The 12,738-nt window shown below is 42.3% G+C and overlaps 1 pseudogene; it reads left to right on the top strand.

Annotated features, from left to right (window-relative positions):
- LOC137348813 (zinc finger protein 721-like) overlaps window positions 1-12,738 on the top strand; it is a 98,558-nt pseudogene that overhangs the window by 48,925 nt on the left and 36,895 nt on the right.

Below are 12,738 nucleotides of genomic sequence, written 5' to 3'. Positions count from 1 at the left end.
AATTTTCTGGTGTCGGGACAGTTCCCTCTGTCTCTCTCTCGCCTTCTGAACACCTTTGTGGATGAAGAACCTCTTGATGTTCTCCTTTATCGCTTCCCACCAGTAAACTGGAGACTCAAAGAGGGGTTTCACGGTCCTCCAACCTTTGTAATCCCTTTTGAGTTCCTCAACGTTCTCTGGGGTCAGCAGTGTCACGTTCAGCTTCCACGTCCCTCTGCCAACCCGCTGGTCGTCCTGTAAGTGACAGTCGGCCAGTAAGAGGCAGTGGTCGGAGAAGAACACCGGCTTGACGTCGGTGGATCCGACCGTGACAGCACGGGACACAAACAGGAAGTCAATCCTGGAACGGGCAGACCCGTCCGATCTTGACCATGTGTATCTGCGCTGCGCTCCGTCTGCAGGTTTGCTGAAGACATCGTGCAGTTTGGCATCCTTAACTGTTTCTATTAGGAATCTGGACGTAGCGTCCAGTTTGCTGTCGTCACTGCTGGATCGTCCAGCCGCATCGATGATGCAGTTGAAGTCACCGCCTAGGATGACCGGAGAACTAGACTTCTCAGCCTTCTTGACTTGACTTTCATGTTTGGTGGGGCAGGCCACCTCGACAAAACCTGCCTCAGTTATGCTCAGGCGGCAAGGCCCAAGGAAAGGCTTTCCATTAAAGTTGAGACATCGTGGGGAAGAGACGGTCGCCCACCTCCTCCTGGAATGTGCCTTTGCAAAGCAGGTGTGGAAAGAGATGCAGTGGTTTTTGTCAAGGTTCATCCCAAGCAGCTCTGTAACACAGGAGTCTGTGCTCTACGGGCTGTTCCCAGGGACGCACACCGAGACAAACATCAACTGCTGCTGGAGGACTATCAATTCGGTGAAAGACGCCCTTTGGTCTGCCCGAAACTTGCTGGTCTTCCAGCGCAAAGAGTTGTCCACCACCGAATGTTGCAGACTGGCACATTCCAAGGTCCAGGACTACGTGCTGAGGGACGCACTAAAGCTTGGGGCAGCCGCAGCAAAGGCTCAATGGGGAAAGACCACAGTGTAAGGTTCCCCCACCAAGCTGGACTGAGGGGCTGGATCACTGGGAAACCCCTCGAATGTATCGTTAATATTCTCAATTGCTGTAAATGTAAAACTGTAATTGACATGACAATTGTGAAACGGAAGGGTTGGGAAGAAACTCATGACAGTATTGAAGGAAACTGATCTCCCTTGCAATGTTTGTATTTTTTGGTGCTGTTTGGAAACTGTTTGGCAATGTAATTTTTACAGATTTTTATGAATAAAGTATATTTTGGAAATAAAAAAAAAAGTTGAGGCATCTTCACAGAACACCTTTTACATGAACAAGCTATAAATAGGCAGAAGCAGGACATTGAGAACATGAAGCTCTGTAAAACCAATTATCAGCTGTCAGGTAAGTCTCATGAAATTGTATTCTGAGTACAGTGCAATTTTATTCATTACATATGCAAAATTGTACAAAATTATCATTACACAACTAGTTTGCTTGAATAACAGTGTTATAATTACATGATACATTGTAAAAAAAAAATCAGTCAATTTTAGTCTTCAGCCACTAATTTTCAGACCTTTTGATCTTTTGCCACTCTCACCCCAGTATTTGTTACTTATTTTTGTGAAATACTCTCCCTATTAGTGCTCAACTGATGATTACATTTATATGTATTTATACATGTCTATAAAGTGTCTGTATGCCCAGATTTAACTAAGTTGTGATTTGTAACCAATAAATGATGTTTTGGCCATGACTTGTAGTCTGGTATCTTGGTGATTTGTCAAGAAAGTGTAGCTTTCCTGCTACTTCCGGGATTCCATTTAATCCAACAAGGGTGACTTGTCCCTGACCACAACAAACTACTATGGGTGCTGGTATATGTTGGGTTTAAGTGCAGCAGATTTATTAAGTAATTTATATTCAGTGTAAAGAAGTAATACTTAACAACGACAATAGTGGCTTTCTGTTCCTCAGATCCTCGGTGGTTGCCCTCTGAGTGACTGTGACGCAGTCTCTCTCTTGCTGTGTTCTGTTGACTGAAGATACTCTTCTTCCTTGCTCTGGATTTTCTGTGTTGCTTCTCATGTTCGATAGCTGTTCTTTTATACCCTTTTTGGCCATCAGACCACCTTTCTCGTTTGCCCGATGGTTGATCCAGGTCCTGCAAAGTCAGTTACTACCCTCCTCTAATTGAGGCTTAATCAATAAAACATGTTGACAATAATTGCGATAAAAACCTATGAAGAGTTCTATTCATTATGGTTGTTATCTCCTTGGACAGTATGAATTTGTACAGAAATTGATTCTTTTTTAGCAAAGTTAATGAATGTTATTGGGTCACAAAACTTTTTCTGCTGACTGTGTCACAGTGAGTTACAAAGTCCTACTGATTCTGAATTTCTTACAATCTTAAGACTTAGTTTTTAAACTTAATACTTTTAAATTAAAGCCGATTCTTTCTAGCATGATTCTTAATTCATTAATTATAACTCAGTCAAGGTCCATTGCTTTGTAATCATTGTTTCTTGATGGGTTGCTGCTTAATACATACATATATTTGCTGATACAAGACACAAAATTAACTTCTTTGTTCATATGTTAGTATTAAGATGATTTACTTGATATTGTTAGTTATTACAGAGGATACAGTGTGAAAATAGTCAAGTTAAGCTAAAAATCTAGCTACCCAACCTACTTACAACTCCCCAGTTTGAGGGTGAAATATCTGACAATATATTGACCCCTCACTACTTTTCATTGACTGTTACTTTCTTTTAGACATAAGAGCTGGGTTTCAGCTCAATTCAGTGTTCTTCAGCTGTCTTGAGGTAAGATTTCTCAAGTAACAGAGGACGGCTATTATTACAATTGTGACCATCGTTTGTATCAAAGTGAACAGAATAGAAATAGTTCTGAGCCAGGGATGTTGACTTGTATTCACAACTGTTTCCCATCTATATCTATTTCCCAAATTTCCAATTCCTCCCTCTCAATGTTCATGTTCTTGTCACATCTTAAACCGGTGCTTTTGGGATATTACAATATTTTAATTATGGATTATAAATCTAAGGATAGAGGGGGTATGGGGTATCTCCACTGAATTATTGTCTTTAATGCTTCCTCCTGCATTCCAAAGTCGACTCTGATTTCAGTGATGTCATGAGTAGGTACAGGGAACATGATATCATTCCCTATCTGGGTGATCTTAGTGGGTTTGAAACAATACACCAAGCAGTGAATTATCTTACAATATCTGCACCTCGAGGGCAAGGCATTTATGCCGACCCCTCAAATTAAATTCTTGTATACTTTGAACTTATATATTTGTTCTGTCATCATGTTTCATTGTGATCTTGTTTGGCACACCAGGTGCTTCAAGTAGCAAGTGTGGAGCAGTAAGCATTTAAGCACCAATAACTGGGTTATATTCCAGCGGTGGCACAAAGGTGCAGTGGTTCGCACTGCAGCCTCAGCTCCAGTGACCAGGGTTCAATTCTGAGCACTGCCTGTGTGGAGTTTGCATGTTCTCCCTGTGCCTGCGTGGGTTTCCTCCGGGTGCAATGGTTTCCTTCCACAGCCAAAAAGACTTGCAGGTTGATAGGTAAATTGGCCATTATAAATTGACCCTAGTATAGGTAGGGGAATATAGGGACAGGTGAGGATGTGGTAGGAATATGGGATTAGTGTAGGATTAGTATAAATGGGTGGTTAATGGTCGGCACAGACTTGGTGGGCTGAAGGGCCTGTTTCAGTGCTGTATATCTAAATCTAAAAATCTAAATCTAATCAATTCATGTGAAATTATTCTAATCCAGAGGGGAATTTCCATGTTTAACCCTGTTTCCCACCAATGTGATGAATCCCCTACCCCTGGAATATCCTTAGCTATAGTTTTATTTCCTTGCTGTACTGTGTAATAACGGCGTTGGGAGGTGTTCACTTGACTTATTAATGTTGTTGAGGTTATTGGTAGTTCAGGGATGTGGTACCCAAATTTCGTGACATAAACCCCTGGGTTTATGTTCAAGCCATCTTTTACTTGTGAGACCTGTTGGTCAGGCATCTCAATGGCGAGGAAGGTTTTCCCCCTAGGACTGTGGTTTTGATCGGTGTAATACAGTCGGTCCCAATTTGAACATTGAAGTTCCTGTGATGGTAATAGTCTTCTCAGGTGATAAAACAGGACTTCCCTTCTCGTACATAGGCCGTTCTAGTTCTCACATCTGATGAACCTGGAACTTCCACAGTGCAGTTCATCCCCTTCCCATTCCAATTTAAAGCACATGTGGCTCTTTAATGATCATATAAATCATATGGGCAAATGAAGATATCCATGCTTGTTCTGTATCCCTGTAGGTTTCATTCTATCCAAGTTAGTTCTTCTAACCTGATAAACTATTGGAGTGATGTCAGGAATCGATTAATGACACTTTCCCTCATAACCCCTATGTTTTCTGTTCTAAACAGAGGATTAGGCATGGTTCCATTCATAAGACTGAACATGTGTACTACTCGTCCCAATAGCTTCTGATTCCCCACCTTGTAACATTTGTGCTTGACCGGGCGAACCTCAATCAGACTCCTAATTTTACAGAATTCTGCATCGTCCTGATAACAGGATCATCCTGATAAATGTCAATTTGTTACCCAAGTGGGAAGATGTCCTTCATTGATAACTTCTCGGTTGTCTCTGAACCGTTCTACCAACCAATTCCCATATATGACACATACATCATTATGAGTTGCTTGGTCAGCGGCCTTTCTGTCCTCTCGGGTAAGGTTATTAATCTTTCTCACATGATTTTCTGTCTCGTGTATAATGTCTCGTAAGTGCACGCCCATTGTCTGATCCTCTCCCAGCTCTTCATATTCTATGCTATTTTGTTTACTGAGTATATTTATCAATTTCTCCTGTCCATAACTGTATCTGTGAAACTGCCAAGTCCAGAGAGTTAATCATTGAGGTGACTGTATTAAACCAGTAAATCCAGCATTTATCAAGCCTCTCTTTCGCCTACTTCTTGTTTGATTAATTTCATTTCTAGTATTGTTCTCATGGAGGAATGCATTCTGTACATCCTCTACACTTGGGACAAGGTAGTCTTTTCGCAATCCCCGTCAAAAACCGCTGTCTCATCCCTTGAGTTAACTGTATTGTTTTATTGGGACACCATTTGGGCAATACTAAATCAGTTAAGTTTAAAATGACAGGGACCACTTCTGGTATTACCTAGTGATATACTGTTTTGTGGGTGGGGATAATTACAAGGCCATTTCCAGGTCCTGCTTCTAATTGAGGACATTTCCTCTCTTGGCCCTGACCCCAAACATCTGAACTATCCTCCTTCTCATACACTGTGAGCATTACACTGTTGAGCTACCCGTTGGTCTTGTGCATGCAGTTATTGTATCCTTGAATCTTATCCTGACTCTAGCTATTCCACCTCCCCTACCCGCCTTCCCCCCATCAATGTTAGGGTAGTTATATCCTCCCCATTGCTTCAAAGTTACTAAAAAGGTTCGTTGTCCAATTTCTGTTATTGGACCATACATTAGACCCAATACAAGAGCACTGCCCTTCGTGTCTCTTCCACCATCATGGCCAACACATTGGATGTATCCTTCACTCTCTGAAACCACTGGGCCTTGGTTTGATTCTTTTATCTGCTCCCAAGTCCCTTTATTCTTTCCCAGAAATTTCCACACGCTCGGGCCTCCTTTACCTTGCACCGAAAATCCACTCCATATCCCTCTTTTATTTCTCACATGGAAAGTCTTCCTGGGAGAAGACCACAAACTATTATGTGGTTACACTATCTCTTTTACTATTTCTTGTCCAAACCGGGAGATCCCCCTCATATGTTTTATTTCAGTCATTGTAGTTCATTGATCTTTTGTGTCCACCAAGAATCTGAGGTTCTGATCCATAAATTGCAAATGCGATGCATTCAGCTTCTTTGTCCAAAGATCCCCTTCAGGCATCTTGGTGTAATGAGTAGATCGTGTCTCGATGTTTCAAAAAAATGTGAAGATGAAAACCCTGGTGTCTGCTGCCTTATATTCAACAAAAACTAGTTTCAGTTGTCAGTCAGAGTCTCATTTCTGGGGTGCCAATTGTGGCTTTCCTGCTACTTTCAGGATTCAATTTAAGCCAACAAGGGCGACTTGTTCGTGACTACAACAAATCACTATGGGTACAGATATATATTGGTTATCAGTGTTGTAGATTTATTCAGCAGTTTACATTCAGTGCAGAGAAGTAACACTTAACAACGACAATAATCACAGGCTGATACTCAGAACCTCGGCGGTAGCCCTCCGAGTAACTGTGGTCTGGTCTCTCTTTCTCTTGCTGGGTTCTGTTCTCTGAAGATTCTCTTCTTTCTTCCTCTGGGTTTCTCGTTCTGCTTCTCATATTCAATAGCTGTTCTTTTATACCCTTTTTTGCCTTTGAGCCTCTGTGGCAGCTGACCAGATCCTGGACTATCTTACTCATTCTGTTTAATCATCATTTTTAAAAAACTTTAAGATTACATTTATGCTTAATTTTCTGGTATCTCTTGGTTCCATTTTCTTGCACCTTTGTTATTCCTTATCTCGAAATTCATACAGTTGTTACATGAGGTCCAGCAATGTCTTTTACTCGAGTGATAACAGATCTTAGAAGCTTTAATCTTCTGTTTTTATTGTAATTTAATGAATATTCTGTCTTTCACTATCTGTTAGTTTCAAACATACCAGGACATTCTTTTCACATTTAACTCAAGGTTTCTTTCTTGCTGTCCTGCCAGTTTTTAACACAGCCGTGGCTCAGCATCAGGCTTTGCTTCTCAGCCTCAGACCATGTTTAACTCAGCTTACACATAGTATAGTTACTTTAATAATATCTGGAAAGAATTATTACAAATAATCACTGCTTATTCAGCTTAAACTCTTCAAGACGCTACACCAAGCAGTGCTGTGAGTCTGGAGTCACATGTAGACCAGGTCAAGTAAGGACAGCATTATTTCATTCCGAAGGAACATTGGTGAAGCAGATGGGTTTTTATAATAATCAATGACAGTTTTATAACATCATAACTAAGAGTTGCTTTTGATTCCAGATTTTTCAGTTAATTGAAGTTTTAATTAATTCAAATTAAATTCCACCAGCTGCCATGGTTTAAACCCATGCCCCCAGACTGAAATCCCATTACATTACCACTATTCCACCATCACCATAACACTGCAGCTCCTTGTGTACAGGATAATGTCTGTTCTCTAACACCTCGAGGGGACAGAATAAAGAAAGATCCCAACTGCGAGAGATCCTCGTATCATTTGCAAATATCGTTCAAATGCTGACAGGTTCAAACTGCCAGTTTCCATCACATTGAAGTCAATGGAAAATGGGAGAGTGGTTATGTTGGAACAAAACACTAGTTAGACCACAGCTCACGTCCTTCAGCCCCACAACCCTCTATGTTGTTGTTGGATTACACCCTGAGATAGACAATGTAAACAGATTCCCCTCACCCACCAACACAGCAACTTCTTCACAAAACACAAACACGTTTTTAAGACATGATCTTCTTTTCTGAAGCTGTGTTGAGTATCTGTAATGACTTCTCTTCCCCAGTGATCAGAAACAGCATCTCTTAGGATCCATACAAACATCTTCCCTGTGATCGAGCTCACACTGATGGATCTGTAGTTCCCTAGCTCTGATTTGTCTCTGATTTGGAAAATGGGAACTACGTGAGCTACCTTCCAATCTGAGGGAACAATCCCTGACTCTACTAAGCTGTTGAAGATACAGACAAGGGGCTCACAGATCACCCATCCCATCTCTTTAAACACCCTTGGATAGATATCATCTGGACCTGGAAAACCATCAGGTTGGAGATTTCCTATTTTATCCAGGATGACAATCCCTTTCTAATTTAATATTTATGATGTTATTGTTAACAGCACATCCCACAGCTGGAATCTGAGCATCATCCACAGGAGTGCAGACTGATGTGAAATAGTCATTTAACAGTTCTGTCATAGCCTGGTAATCTGTTTCAATCTGTCCTGAACTGTCTCTCAGTGGCTCAAAACCATCTGTACCCATCTTCTCACTCCTGATGTAGCTGGAAAAGCTTTTGCCTCTATTACCATCATTGTGCACCATATTCTTTTCCAAAGATCTCTCAGTTTCTCTAATGGCTGTTTTTGTCTCCCACAATTGTGGGTGAAATTTGTCCCTATTCTCCTGGAAACAGAATTCAACTTGTTCCAAACTAGGTTCAATGTAAGACAGTTGGGGAGTCAGGCATCATTCACCCATAGACTGACATGGGCAAGTAAAACCCCAGACAGATCCTTAGTAAGGATTCCTCTGGTACCTCACCTTATATTTGAAAGGATACTGAAACCCAGCTTTCTCACAGTCCACTCCTGGAGGCTCCACTCCCTCAGCCTACAACCTTCAGCAGAGGCAGTGGTGGAGTTCCACAGTGGGAATGATCCCAGAGTAACTGAAGTGATAGCACTCCTGTGGATGTTCTGTGTATTTTTAGTTATCCTGGTGTCTAACACTCATACTTCAATAAAATATGTAATTCCTGGCAACACGCTGCAGGTCCTTCTTTATCTGGAGATTAAATATCTGTTGTATAATTGTACCAGAAGTGAACTCCTCCTTCTTCTACTGATGTAGACTTGAATTTATTTAGTTTCAAAAGGTTTGTTTGAAATTAAGTAACACCAGTGTTAAAATTGTAGACTCAGGACTGTCACACAAACACATTAAATCTCCACAGAGTAATACAATATTGATTTTCAGACTGGAAACTTAAACCTGCCGTTTCACTTTCAGTCAAGAACAATACCCAGTTTTACACCAATCTCTGATTTGACAGCACGTTTCCAGCATTCACTGTTGTTCTTCCTGACTCTAAACACAGTTGTCAAGGAGCCTTCTGTTTCGTGCCCAGGAGTTCTGAACATAGAAGAGAGTGGCTGGAACACATTTCTTACAGGCCTCAGGATCAACCCACAAGGTGACTTTGCTGTTAGTGAAGAGAGACAAGAAAGACCAAAGTGCCGTTTGTCCCTCTCAGTGTGATCCTGAAGGACTGTGTTCAGGCTGAAGTTCTGTTCCTGCTGTACGATCCTCCCCCAGATTGTCCTTTCTGAGCTCCAGCCAGGTGATGCTAAATACTCAGGTGGGAAAGACAACAAATCTACAACAATGTGTTTAAACAAAAGCTGATTTATTTGACATTTATTTTCTTCAGGATTATCCTATCAATCGAGGTCTTTGCTTTGGAAGATGGAAGTGAGATGAATTTCCAAGCACAATTCATTCAAACTGCAGGCCAAGTGGTTGCATTGTTGAGTTGGTAATCCAGGGTTTCTGGATAGATCGACTTTGTCAAAGACATTTGAAAATAGAAACAAAAGCAACATTCTGTACATGTTAGAAATCAAAACAGTAACTGCTGGAAATACTCAGCATCTGCTGAGAGAGAAACAGAGTTCTGGTGAAAGGTCACAGACCTGAAACATTAACATTAACATCACAATTATACAGCAAGACCTGGTAGCTCAGGTGGGTAGAGCACTGCGGTAATAACACAATGATCATGGGTTTAATTCCCATACAGGCCAAGGCTTTAGCCCAGGGTGCTGTCAGTGCCTTGTTTGGATACATGATGCTGTTGTGTTGTCATTGCACTTATCATCCACAGGCCATGGGTCTTTGTCAGAGGCTGAGAGTTCAATCCCACCATGACAGCCCGTGCTGTATTCTGGACTTCATTATCTCAGGCAAATCTGGTCTTTTTTTCAACTCAGCTCACTGAAGGTGGCATGAAATTATCATTGATTACTGGATAAACCCTTAGCGTTCTCCAATGTTATTTAAAACTATAGAAAAATTATGGCACTGAAGGAGGTCATTCAGCCTGTTGTGTCCGTGCTTGCTGGAAAAACTAGCTGCTCGATCTAATCCCCTCTTCCAGCACCTGGTCTGCAGCCTTGCTGGTTACATCAGTTCAGGTGCACTTCCTGGTACATTTTGAAAGAGTTTTTTGAGAGTTTTTGCCTCCACCACTGTTCCTGGCAGTGAATTCCAGACACCCACCACCCTCTGGGTGAAAACATTATTTCTCATATCCCCTTTAATCCTTCTACCAATCACCTTAAATCTGTGTACCCTGGTAATTGACCTCTCCACTAGGGGAGCCAGGTCCTTCCTGTTTATTCTATCTAGGCCCCTCATAATTTTGTACATCTCAATTAATTCACCCCTCAGACTCCTCTGTTCTGAGGAAAACAACCCTAGCCGATCCAATATTTCTGCATTTCTGCAACTTTCAAACCCTGGCAATATTCTTGTAAATCTCCTCCGTACTCTCTCCAGAGCAATAATGTCCTTTCTGTAATGTGGTGACCAGACGTGTACGCAGTACTCCAACTGTGGCCTAAACAGTTCCAGCATACATCTCTGCTTTTGTCTTAGAGTCATAGAGTTACACAGCACAGACACAGACCCTCAGCCCATCGTGTCCGTGCCGACCATCAAGCACCTACCTGTCTACTTCAATACCAGGAGCATCCGGAATAAGGTGGGTGAGCTTGCAGCATGGGTTGGTACCTGGGATCTCGATGTAGTGGCCATTTCGGAGACATGGGTAGAGCAGGGGCAGGAATGGATGTTGCAGGTTCCGGGATTTAGATGTTTCAGTAAGAACAGAGAAGATAGTAAAAGAGGGGGGGGGGGTGCGGCATTGTTAATCAAGGAGAGTATTACAGCGACAGAAAGGACGTTTGAGGACTCGTCTACTGAGGTAGTATGGGCCGAGGTTAGAAACAGGAGAGGTGAGGTCACCCTGTTGGGAGTCTTTTATCGACCTCCAAATAGTTCCAGAGATGTAGAGGAAAGGATAGCAAAGATGATTCTCGACAGGGGCGAGAGTAACAGGGTAGTTGTTATGGGGGACTTTAACTTTCCAAATATCGACTGGAAATACTATAGTTCGAGTACTTTAGATGGGTCAGTTTTTGTCCAGTGTGTGCAGGAGGGTTTTCTGACACAGTATGTAGACAGGCCAACCAGGGGCGATGCCACATTGGATTTGGTACTGGGTAATGAACCCGGCCAGGTGTTAGATTTAGATGTAGGTGAGCACTTTGGTGATAGTGATCACAATTCGGTTAGGTTTACCTTAGCGATGGGCAGGGACAGGTATATTCCGCAGGGCAAGAATTATAGCTGGGGGAAAGGAAATTATGATGCGATTAGGCAAGATTTAGGATGCGTAGGATGGGGAAGGAAACTGCAGGGGATGGGAACAATCGAAATGTGGAGCTTATTCAAAGAGCAGCTACTGTGTGTCCTTGATAAGTATGTACCTGTGAGGCAGGGAGGAAGTTGTCGAGCGAGGGAGCCGTGGTTTACTAAAGAAGTTGAAGAGCTTGTCAAGAGGAAGAAGAAGGCTTATGTTAGGATGAGATGTGAAGGCTCAGTTAGGGCGCTTGAGAGTTACAAGCTAGCCAGGAAGGATCTAAAGGGAGAGCTAAGAAGAGCAAGGAGAGGACACGAGAAGTCATTGGCGGATAGGATCAGGGAAAACCCTAAGGCTTTCTATAGGTATATCAGGAATAAAAGAATGACTAGAGTTAGATTAGGGCCAATCAAGGATAGTAGTGGGAAGTTGTGTGTGGAATCAGAGGAGATAGGGGAAGTGTTAAATGAATATTTTGCGTCAGTATTTACAGTAGAGAAAGAAAATGTTGTCGAGGAGAATACTGAGATTCAGGCTACTAGGCTAGATGGGATTGAGGTTCACAAGGAGGAGGTGTTATCAATTTTGGAAAGTGTGAAAATAGATAAGTCCCCTGGGCCAGATGGGATTTATCCTAGGATTCTCTGGGAAGCTAGGGAGGAGATTGCAGAGCCTTTGTCCTTGATCTTTATGTCGTCATTGTCGACAGGAATAGTGCCGGAAGACTGGAGGATAGCAAATGTTGTCCCCTTGTTCAAGAAGGGGAGTAGAGACAGCCCTGGTAATTATAGACCTGTGAGCCTTACTTCGGTTGTGGGTAAAATGTTGGAAAAGGTTATAAGAGATAGGATGTATAATCATCGAGAAGAATAAATTCATTAGCGATAGTCAGCACGGTTTTGTGACGGGTAGGTCGTGCCTCACAAACCTTATTGAGTTTTTCGAGAAGGTGACCAAACAGGTGGATGAGGGTAAAGCAGTGGATGTGGTGTATATGGATTTCAGTAAGGCGTTTGATAAGGTTCTCCATGGTAGGCTATTGCAGAAAATACGGAAGTATGGGGTTGAAGGTGATTTAGAGCTTTGGATCAGAAACTGGCTAGCTGAAAGAAGACAGAGGGTGGTGGTTGATGGCAAATGTTCATCCTGGAGTTTAGTTACTAGTGGTGTACCGCAAGGATCTGTTTTGGGGCCACTGCTGTTTGTCATTTTTATAAATGACCTGGAAGAGGGTGTAGAAGGGTGGGTTAGTAAATTTGCGGATGACACTAAGGTCGGTGGAGTTGTGGATAGTGCCGAAGGATGTTGTAGGGTACAGAGGGACATAGATAGGCTGCAGAGCTGGGCTGAGAGATGGCAAATGGAGTTTAATGCGGAAAAGTGTGAGGTGATTCACTTTGGAAGGAGTAACAGGAATGCAGAGTCCTGGGCTAATGGGAAGATTCTTGGTCGTGTAGATGAACAGTGTTG

Source organism: Heterodontus francisci, chromosome 34 (assembly GCF_036365525.1).
Source record: "Heterodontus francisci isolate sHetFra1 chromosome 34, sHetFra1.hap1, whole genome shotgun sequence".
NCBI lineage: Eukaryota > Metazoa > Chordata > Chondrichthyes > Heterodontiformes > Heterodontidae > Heterodontus > Heterodontus francisci.
The sequence above is the reverse complement of the archived record's forward strand: the minus strand, read 5'-3'. Positions and strand labels throughout refer to the sequence as shown.